Genomic DNA, 11,218 nt, shown 5'->3' with positions numbered 1-11,218 from the left:
TTTGAAATGTTAAGAGTATGTTGTAGGTGTTCTCACCAAATGGCTGCCATGAGGACTTTTTATATTCATTAAATGTGTCTTATGGAAGACTCATGTACTAGAAAGTAACAGCCGAGAGGATTCCCTGCCATCTTTTTTAAGTCTTCAAAGTGATCACTAAATTCAGTGTTATTTTTGTCTTCCAGATATAGCAGTAGATTGCAACCACCCATAATTTTATTTTCCAAGAGTGCCCATGATGGCTGTATATGTCCTGTAAGAATTCTTGGAAATAAAGATACTAGAGAATGGCACTTTGCTTTATTGTATATCAATTTTATGCTTTTGGGGGAATTTAAATGGATAAAGAGCTTATATCTGTAGCTATATACATTCTTCTCCCTCCACCTGCCAACAAACAAAAGGGCAAGAGTTATTCCCATCCATGTAACTATAGACCAGTCAACTGAACATTGATACTGGGCAAAGTTCTGGAACAGATTATTAAGAAGTCAATTTGTGAATATTTAGAAAGAATATATTACATGGCAGGAGCACATCTGAGTTTATCAAAAACTAACTCATCTTTTTTTGATAGAGTTGACCATAAGAATATAATGTGGTGCAACTGTACCACCCCTTCCACCCCCTTCTCCCAAAAATATTGCTTGGTTTTTTTTATAAATCTAATCAGAATTGTCAGATATTGTGGCTGTTCCAATTATTACAGGAATCCTATAATATAACCAGTGGTGGGATTCAAATATGTGAACAACCGGTTCTCTGTGTGGATGCTGCTTCCGGAAGTCCATTCTGGGCCTAGGCAACAAAAAATTAGCTACCGGTTCTGCCGAAGTGGTGCAAACTGGCTGAATCTCACCACTGGACATAACATAGGCAAAATATTTCCATTAGAGGACAAGTGCTCTTCAATCGAGATTTATAATATGTAACATTCAAAATGTTACTGATACTTAAAAAAACCACAGTTTGACAGTAACTAATAGACTTATACACCTTCATCATCTATAAATACTTCTTTAAAAGCCCTGCAGCAATTACTGAAGCCTATTTTCCAGGTAAGTGTCCAAAAATGCAGCTTTAACTAATTTCTGGATACATGCCTTTTTATGGACATAGTGAAGCTTTAATGATAGGATGATGGTTTACTAATTGTTATTACTATGGTATGTTGCTAAGGTATTATTAGTTCTGTTACTTTTAGTTTCAGTGCTGTATTTATAGTATTTCAGTACTTTTTCTGCTGGGGAGAAAAGCTTCTTCTTTTTTTGCAGGAAATTACAGCAGTTAACTTTTGTCTGTTTTCTTTTTTTGCTTTTCCACCTAACTTTGTCATTATGTAGCTGTAAAAAGTTGTGTAATTTCTCTTCCATTGAACTCAAGGTTCCAAATATGGAATTCCTCATACATTTTTGCATTTGTGAAGATAAACAATATCTTGACCTTAACAACTGTTGCTTCATCTATTTCCAGGTCATCTACTGAATAGTTCATAGACACAATCAACGTTTATGGCCCATCTGACCATAAATAATCTGATTACAATTTAGCAAACTTTAGCAGTTGTAAATTCTATTAATGAGAAAGAACTACATACTAGGACCCCCTGGTTGATGATGATGTGTTTTTCTAAAAAGTTCTAAATATTTAGTTCCAAAAAGAACTAAAAAGTTCCTGATAATGGCATTAATCAGAATAGGAAGAAGCAATCAAGCTTTACGACTGCAATCTGTACTGAATGGGCTGCTTGTAAACTTCTTTGGTCTCAGTGGAAGTTTACTTTAAATGTGAGTAAGTTAGGGATTATGCCTTAGATTTCTAGAAATTTATAGCTTTGAATTAGTATCTGACACAGAATTGCTAAATACGTAATTATATATAGTACATGCACACATATACACATACAAAGTTCAGAGTAGTCTAGGCTTCCAAAAAAGAGCAAAAAAGGTTCAGCAGAATCTGTTCATTACCTAGTAGTATAAGGGAGAACCTGGTGTGGTGTGATAGAAAACAGGTCATATCCTTTGTGGTGTACCACATTCAATTAATATGGCAAGCTTTGTGATCCTGTCAGTTCTCACTGAGGGTGGAACCAATGTTTGTTTTCCCACTCCTCTTTTTTCCCCAAATTTTCAGAGGGTATCGCACTACAAAAGAATAATGGATTTCCGTCCAAGAGGACTGCATGGTCTGATAAAGTAAAATCTACAACAGAAAACAACTTGTTTTTTTCCCACCCATTAGGCCATAATTTCACATATGAAAGAAAGTGTAATAAATTTTGGCGGGAAAAATAACCAAACTATTTTGGACATTTCTAATGACTAGTCTGTATAAACACCATTGAGAAATGGGGGTGAGAACAATTTGACCAAGGGAATGATTATTTTTCTTTCATTGTAACCTAGATATTTGTTAGGTCAACTCATTTAGAATCATCCTAAGCTCAGTGAAAGAAGGAAGCAGACTCACAGAAAGAGAAACCTTTTAAAGGTCTTCAGGTCTCACATAATTAAGGTCTATATTAATAGGCAAAAACAGTATTTACAAAACATTATCTACTGAAAAATTTAGCTTCAATTAAACTTTCCCCTTGAAATACACGTGCTAAATAGGATAAAATTTATAGCTCTGGTTCTGGAATTAAGATTTGCTCAGTCCCAATATGTAGCTCATTGAAGTGGCTTCTTTATTAGAGGGCAGGATGAGTTAATCTTTTTAATTAAAATGAAATTAATTTTTAACCCAAATCTAATGTCCTTCATGTTTCACATTGTGCATATGTCCCCAATTTATCCTCCCAAATTGCTTGGCAAGTGAAAACTGCAACTAATAAAGCTGTCACTAAGGAACTAGAGATATACTTAGGTTTATTACAATAAAAATGCAGAGAAGACTCACACTACTTTTTTGAGGAAAAAAATATATTTATCCCAATATAGAGTTACAGTTCTAGTCCATATTCTTCCAAAATCCCTTTTCATTTATTTCCTCATTTATGGGCCTCAACTATTAGAAATCTGGAGACTCTGTATTGCCATGTCAAGTAAGAAAGTACAATTTTCATCTTTATTAACATTCTAAAAAGATAAAATTTTCTTAATAAGTCATTCCTTTTCTATAGATAAAAAATAAAAACAAACATTTGGATGAGCAAAAGAAAAAACCAAAAACTAAAGCCAACTGTATACAGGAAGATGCTTGTTATTCTACTAATATTGCTTCCTTTCCTTGTTAGCAATTCAGTGGATATGAGTCGGGGAAGATTTAGGGATTTCTCACTCCATTTTTGTCTTGTTCTTACTAAAAGACATTCCCTGCTCCCTCAAAATATGTGACTCATACGATTCATAGTGATTCAAGTCAACTAAACTGCCTGCAAATGCCAGTAAAACTTTGCTTGAAACTTTATAATTGAGCACAAAGCAAAGGCATGCTTTTCTTAAATGTTCATTCTGGTTTTCAATCTTTTCTTGAAACAGCAATAAGGTAGGTTATTGTGAGAAAAGTGTGATTTTTCTTCTTATTTAAAATGCTTATTAATATCATTTACTCATATAGTCACTCATTCAAATAGAGAACTGTGCAATATTTTTCCCTCCATCCAACCCCTCATAGACATAGCAACCATGTATTAATAAAAAAATGTTTCATTTCTTATACATTGCATGGCTTTGAGGACAAGTTCAATCCTAATCATATAACTCCTAAGGAAGATCTAAGTTTCCTAAAAGAGTGACATATTACTTATGCCACTTACTTCCCGAGCATTTCTGCTTCAGAATTTAAGCCAGTTTTCTCCAATCTGTAATCATCCAGATGTGTTGGGCAATCTCTTTTATCAGAGACAGTAGTAGTAGTGTTGTCTGAGAGTTTGGGCATTGCAGTCCAACATATCTAGGGAAGATCTTTTAAATATCTCAGTAAATCCTGCATCTTCCTCTATACTTGTCTACATCTCCTGTTTATGTATCTGAACTATCATAAAGTGTTTCTTAGGGTTATGCATTCCTGGAAACTTCTTTCTAAAAGAGAACAGCTGATTAGCCTGATGATATATTATATTAATTCAAAAGTAAGTCTGGGAATTTAATTCTAGTCACCCATACAGTAAGGAGTATTTGCAAGCTTCTTCCAGTTTGGACCGATGCATTAAGTGGAAAAAACAGCATATACAACCAGCTTGACACTCAGTCCTACTCTTTGCTCAGGGTTATATTTGTGTTTATCATAATGCTTAAAATAAGTCCATTTTGGCAATTTTAACAGTAGCTGTTCCAAACCCAGTCTCTGCCAGAACTGCTAAACACTCGTCTCCTGCTTTTGTGCTTCTGCTGTTCCATGTAGTTTCTATGATTTATAAAAGCCACATTTACAAAACAGGACAGTGATGATTTTATGCTGGTAACTTGAAAACTGAAACAAATTCTCCAATAAATTTGCTCAATAGGAGCAGCAAGATGTTAAACCATTTACGTTTCAGATTGTGTTAAAATCCAAAAAGATAATCATGGAAAAATGTGCTAAGAGCTTCTGAAAAGTGCAAACATGCATTTTCTTAAAGATGTATGAGTCAAAAGTATATTTAAAAGTTTGAGTGACACTTACCTCGAACGAAGCACTGCTGGTAAGAAGGAAATGACTCAAATATGCTGTTTGAAGCCATAGTTTCCTCTTTAAAAACTTATTCTCTCTTTTATAAGAGACTGGTATATGATTTCCTTCACCTTAGGAAGTAAAAAATCAAGAATGGCCATTATAATCAACTTCTTATCTATCAATGCACTTTGCATCATTTTATCTGCAAAGCACATAAATTCAGTTTCTCTCACACAAACGCTGAAACTGTTTTGTAAGGGGAAAAAAGAGTCAGAGAAAGAAAGGGAGAAAGAAATAGCAGATCACTTGTGGTTTCATGATGCTTACCACTCTATGAAACTCTTGTGGTTTGCAGTCAATTTGATTCGCCCTGCCTGCTGACCAATATCCCGGACTCACTGTTGTGTGACTGCCTCTGTACCCAACTTGTGGTTCTGTGGTTGTTTATGAGGCCCAAAGAAGTGTTTCACACAACCAATATTACAAATTTAACTGTTCCCCTTTCCAGAACTTGCTGCAATTGGTCCTTGAAAATCACATGGTTTCAATGATGTCAACCTAACACAGACACACACAATATTCTGAGCCACACACTTCCCACACCACCTGCCCTCCCTTAGATTCAGAGGAGACAGAAAGAGACTGTGCCTGACTCACAGCCCTAGCTCCACAAATGTTCTTTGCTGATTAAGGACAACTCTGCCTTGTTGTTGCCTGTGGTTTCTGGAAGTACTAGTTATTTTCATAGATATTTTATTGCTGCTTATTCAATAGTAATTTAAGCCTTGCTATTAGTCTTTTGCTGAAAAACAGTGTTTAGGGCATCCTCTAACTCGAGGATCACTTTTCGAAAAAGCTAAGCAGGTGAGCAGTTTTTTCCCCCCTGCGGTATAAAACCAAAAGAAGATAAAGTAGATTGTTTAAGTGCACCCTTATAAAAGAGTATAAAAACAAATGCATCTTGATAAATCAAGACTGGCATAGCCCTGAAATGTTAATTTGTAAGCATTAGTGTAGTCATACATGCACACATATATGATTTCTTCGGACACTTAAGTGTCAAATAAATACATGATTTATTATAATCAATCTCACCACACTGCACTTTTTATTGGGCCAGATCAAATGTGACGTGAACCTTCTATAACCTGGCAGAATTTATTTTAATCTTACTCAGTAGAAGATACCAATCAAAGAATTCGGTTTTCTAATACAAATCTTTCTTGTGGTAGTTTATGCCACTCTGTGTGGTTTGAGCACCAATGACAAACAATAAAGAAGAAAAGGCACCATTAAAAACAAAGAAGTGATTGTTATGCCATCTTTTAGCTTATTTAGTCATTATTCTATACACCCTTTCACTAATTCAGTATGAAATCTAAAAGATTTCTCTTACTCTTGTGAATCTGACACATAGGAATATTTTAGTTCATTAAACATTTGCCAGATACAGTCACAATATTGCTCATTTGGGATTTAGTTCCGGATGAGCAGGCTGTTCCTGGTTTATATTTTCTACACTTGGTTAAAAGAAAGGGGATTGTTAATCTAGGGCTACCATATCTGGGCTGCAAAAATCCAATTATCCCTTGGAGTCACACTTTGCATGTTCGACATCCGTATAGGTTAAATAAATAAATAAAATTAAACCCATCTTTCTTTGCTGCCATCACCCAATTTTTTTCCAACCAGGTATGGTAGCCCTATAATCTTTCTTATGGGACGTTCTGGTTATGCGTCCAGAAAAGACATCTGCTGATCAAGAAGATGCAGTCATTGACATTTTTCTCAAGGCTATTCCACTTTTATGTATTGGTCTTCCAGCACTGAATGCCTTTACCTAGGGCTGGACTCACAACAGATAATAATATTTCCATCCCATCTTTTGTTCTGCTTAATATTCTCTTTGCTTGAGCTGCTGCTGTCGCTGCTTGAAAACCATGGACTGGTTGTTGTTTCAAGGAATTTCAATATCAGTACTGAAAGTTCGTCACCTGATGTGGCAAAGGATTTCATAGCTTCTATGACAATCAGGTACCTGTATTATTTTAGGTGGCTCAGCATATGATTCGGATTATAACTATTATTTTTCTTTTCTCTTTAAGGAAAGAGAAAATGGGCATGTGGTATTTGTATATAAGTGTGTGTGTGTGTGTGTGTGTGTGTGTGTGTGTAATTTCTCCATGAACATATCAGTATAATTATGGGTATTTTGGATCTAATTCAGAATATAGCTCCTATAAACTGTAGATCTCAGCATTTGCTTGATAATCTCTTGGAGATTTTCCTGATATTATGTCTACAAAGTACTGCAGTTGGGGATTCATTCTATTTCATAGAGTTGCAGCTCATTTCTTTTTTTTAGAAGTGACTTTTTGTAGCTTGGGCAAATTTAAATTTTCCACGCCCAGCTCATGAATAGTAAATATCAGTGATAGATTTTTTTAAATGTCTATCTCAGTCATGCTAGAATCACTGAATGCTCATTAATGATGAGGCAGACCTGGATAGTATATTTTTTAATAAGTAGTGCTGAAGCAGAAACAATAGATGAAGCTCAGCACAACTTTTAACAAAAAAAAAAAAAACACTATTTGGGATTCTACCTATTATTTTAGCAGTATCAGACTTCATATATAAAATTTGGAAGAATTAATTTGCAAATCTGTTTCACTGTTAACGGCACAGAAATTTTGCTAATTTCTAATGTTGGCAGGAGAGGTCACCTCTTGTCCCATGTTCTGCATACTGTTTCCCACCCTCCACACTTTGTGGGCTCTGGGGCTAAAACCGAACTTCCATGGAAGCATATAGAATTTTGGTGCTATGACTTATTCACAAATGAATACTCAAAATAGCTTTCCAGAATTATTTTTAGCAAACGTTACTGCAAATGCCAGCCCTATTTCCTCAATAACATTCTACAATCCAGGGAGAAAATAAAGGAAGGAGTTACAGCTCCTGACAAAATCTGAATTGCCTGCCCTTGTTCTAATGTAAATACTATACTATGTTTTTGTTGGAAGGGACAATTCTAAATGAGAATATTATTGGAAACATTTCTAGTTTGAGGCTATGAAATATATCTTTTTCCAGCACTTTCACAGATGTACATTTCCAGTTCAACATCCCATTTTGTTTCTTTTTTCTCCCATTATAATACCTAAGGCATAGTTCAAAAGTGGCTAATATGACAATCTTTCATATGTCCCTAACTGATGGAGCCATCTTTGTTTTCAATTATTTAATATTTAGGCTGTACAAATAACTGAAATCCCAGACTAAATAATTTCAAGATTTTGCAGATGTTCATATGTCTTAAAAAGTGTTTATACCTCCACAGAACTTATTTTAATTAAAAAGTTACCAATTATTGTACTTAGTAAGTTTGACAACTTCAGCTTTGAAGAAACAGGTTTGTTCATTGGTTTTTTCCCCATTATGAGTCAACAGTGGTAGGAGGAGCAGCTGCTACCAATATACTGTTACAGAATCCTGGTGAGCATAACAAATGGAATGAGGGATTGATTTATCACTCCCAAACTATAAGTCTGAATATTCATCATTCTAAAAGTTCCTGTCATTTCTCATACATTAGACAGAATTCCAAAAGCTGCTTTACATATACCCAAGCTTTGGCATACCCAAAGAACTGGTTTTTTAAATAATAATAATATTGAATGACAGAATCCAACTCCATTCTTATTCATGGCTTGGAAATATCCAGAAGAGATGATGACAATGATGATCCTTCAAATTTATAAGGCTGCTCATTTATCCAATGAAGCAATGAACATAAAATAAAAATATTTTTATTTTTATAAAATTTTTATAAAATCCAGGTTGACGTCATTTAAACATAAAACACTTACAACATTTCCCAAATTAATAGCCTGTCCTCAAAATATGAGGAAGAAGTAAGTCCTTATCAATATCTGGGGGAAGAAGTAGATCTTTATGGCAGATACACCATGACCTAAAATGTCTGCTTACTAGGCCTTATCAGGTGACATTTCCTCACAGAAAGGAAATGGAGCAAAACCACTTGTCCAGATCTGGTGGGACAGGCAAAAATTATTGGGGACAAGTAACGTTACCCATCACATGTAAGAATTTAAGGGCGACAACTAGTATCTTGAATTGCACCTAAAAGCCTACTGCAATGTAGCTCATGTAGCATGATTGTTGAATCATGGCTGATTGGATAAACCATAATTGGATGAATGTACCTAAAATGTTAAACCTAAAACAACAAAAGCCTGATTTTACTTGGTGCAGTGTGACATGAATGTGGAGATGTGACATTCACACTGATGCCACATATTTGAAACAACATTAAAGTGGCAGTGCAGGGCATACATCTTCAGAACTGAGTCACTGTAATTGACTCCAGGTATATTGTTTTAAAAACCAAAAGCCTTAAATACTTCAATCAGTTTGAGAATATCCAGAACACCCTAGATAAGGGCATCTTCAGGAGGACAAATAATTAAATGTATATTGCAGCATCATGAAGAGAAATCCACCCTGTTATCACAAAGAAGTACTCCAAAAGGGTAACATATTTTCTTTCTGTCTATTACATCTGAGGGACCCTTCCTATCTATTATATCTGAAAGCCCTTCAGGAGTTCGTTATGCCAGCAGGTCTGAAGACCACAAGGGAATGACAAACTAGTGTAGTGGCTCCATTACTATTAGTAACATCCCTTCATCTATTATTTCTTGTTTTAGCTTTGTTTTTATAGCTTTTATTTTTTAAAATAATAATAATGATGAAGATAATTCTTAGGTATTTGTTAATTGTTTTAATTTTGTTGCATGCCAGCCAGAGCTTTTGTGAGAAGGGTGGCTATATAAATTGGCCAAATAAATATCACATGTAGCCTTCATTTGTCAAATAAATATCACTGTAGGTTAAAACAAACAAACAAACATCCTGCAGCCCTTCAGACTCCAGCCAGGAAAAAAAATGGCCTTCTTCTCGCTCCATAGTTGTTAATCCCAAACCAAAACTATCCAAGTGGCCAAAGACTTTTCTGAATATGGTCTTAGAATTTGGGAGGAGAGATCTATGGAAACAACTCTGTGCAATTAGAAAGATTGACTGTGCTCTTTTTTTTCCCTCCAGAGTATTTGCTCAGCAAATATTTTATACCATTTTGGTTATCTTAAAATGCATCAATAGCCTACCAACTTTATAAAGAAATATATAATTAGTAATATGAAGGTTAGAATTAGCAAAAGACTAAGGAGAATCAATGATCAAATAAATGAAATAACATGCATCAGGAGCCCTTCCAATCCTACCAGTCTTGGACCTAGATAAAAATAACTGAATACTGTATATGTTGAATTGGAGACATTTCTGCTGTAATGCTTTTCAACTTAGTCATCTGCCAAAGTGTAACTACATACTACGTGCAAAGCAACACTTGGGCTGCTTTTATCGTCTCCATACTCCTGGAGATGATGCAAACCATTCTTGAATTTTTTTGACATGCCTCATGCAATTTTCCCCATGATCTGTCAAGTCCTTGGCTGCGATTGTGCATAAATAATGAAAGAAAATCTTAGCAAAGAACTTTTTAAAACAAAGTCTCAAGATTATAATATAACACTTTCACATATGTATAAAAAGTTTGCTGGAGAAGATCCAGGTTTATCTAGTCTAGCATTAATTTCCATGGAGATTCTCAGTCATCCAGGTCATGGTTGTCCCAAAGGTGCTTTTTTCAAAAGGCAACTGGACTTTCTTTGTCTTTCCTTGAAGACCTTTTGCCTCTCATCCAAGAAGCTTCTTCAGTTCTGGCAGTTCTCAGTTCTCCAGTTCTCAGTTCAGTCAGAACTGAAGAAGCTTCTTGGATGAGAAGCAAAACGTCCTCAATGAAAGACAAAAAAAAGTCCAGTTTCCTTTTGAAAAAAGCATTTTTGGGGTAGTCTACTATTAAATTTCCACCCATAGTAAGACTGTAAGTAAGACACAATCACAGCAGCGAACCGCCTCCCCCGGTGCTCCAGAGCAATTAGGTTTCAGAAGAATATAACCTCCAATATCAAAAGTAATCAAAATGAATACCTGTTGATAGTCTTATCTGATATGAATTCATTTAGACCACCTTACCATTAGGCTGATCATGGCATCTGCTTCAAGGAGGCAATCTGTTGGTCCTTTTCCTGTCATAAGAGAGGGAATTGCATACATATGTACCTCCCTTTCCTTCAAACTAGCTTTTTGTCCTCCTGCACATGGCACTAAATCTATTCCTTTGTTTCAAAATGTCTTTGGCCCCACATTCCATATTAACATGGCTATAGCTTAGAATGTTAAGATAATTGTGAAAACAATGTGGAATGTACCACAATAAAATGAAAATCTTTCTTGCTATATTGTTACCTTTAGTAAAGGTCTTCAGGGCATCTGAGCTTTACCCCAGCAAGGTGTTTTGCAGCATCAAGATACCTTTAATCAATGCTATGAGATGTGGTTTTCCCCATTTGAATTGCTCTGTATTGCCTCAAAGGCTCTTCCACACCTCCATTAACCAGATAAGAGTATGCATTACAGAGGTACAGAAGTATCCCTTGATAGTATTTAGTCATTTATTGGAAGTTGTAGA

The sequence above is a fragment of the Protobothrops mucrosquamatus genome, unplaced genomic scaffold (genome assembly GCF_001527695.2).
Source record: "Protobothrops mucrosquamatus isolate PMUCROS unplaced genomic scaffold, P.Mucros_1.0 scaffold1136, whole genome shotgun sequence".
NCBI classification, from domain to species: domain Eukaryota; kingdom Metazoa; phylum Chordata; class Lepidosauria; order Squamata; family Viperidae; genus Protobothrops; species Protobothrops mucrosquamatus.
This window is presented reverse-complemented; position numbering follows the sequence as displayed.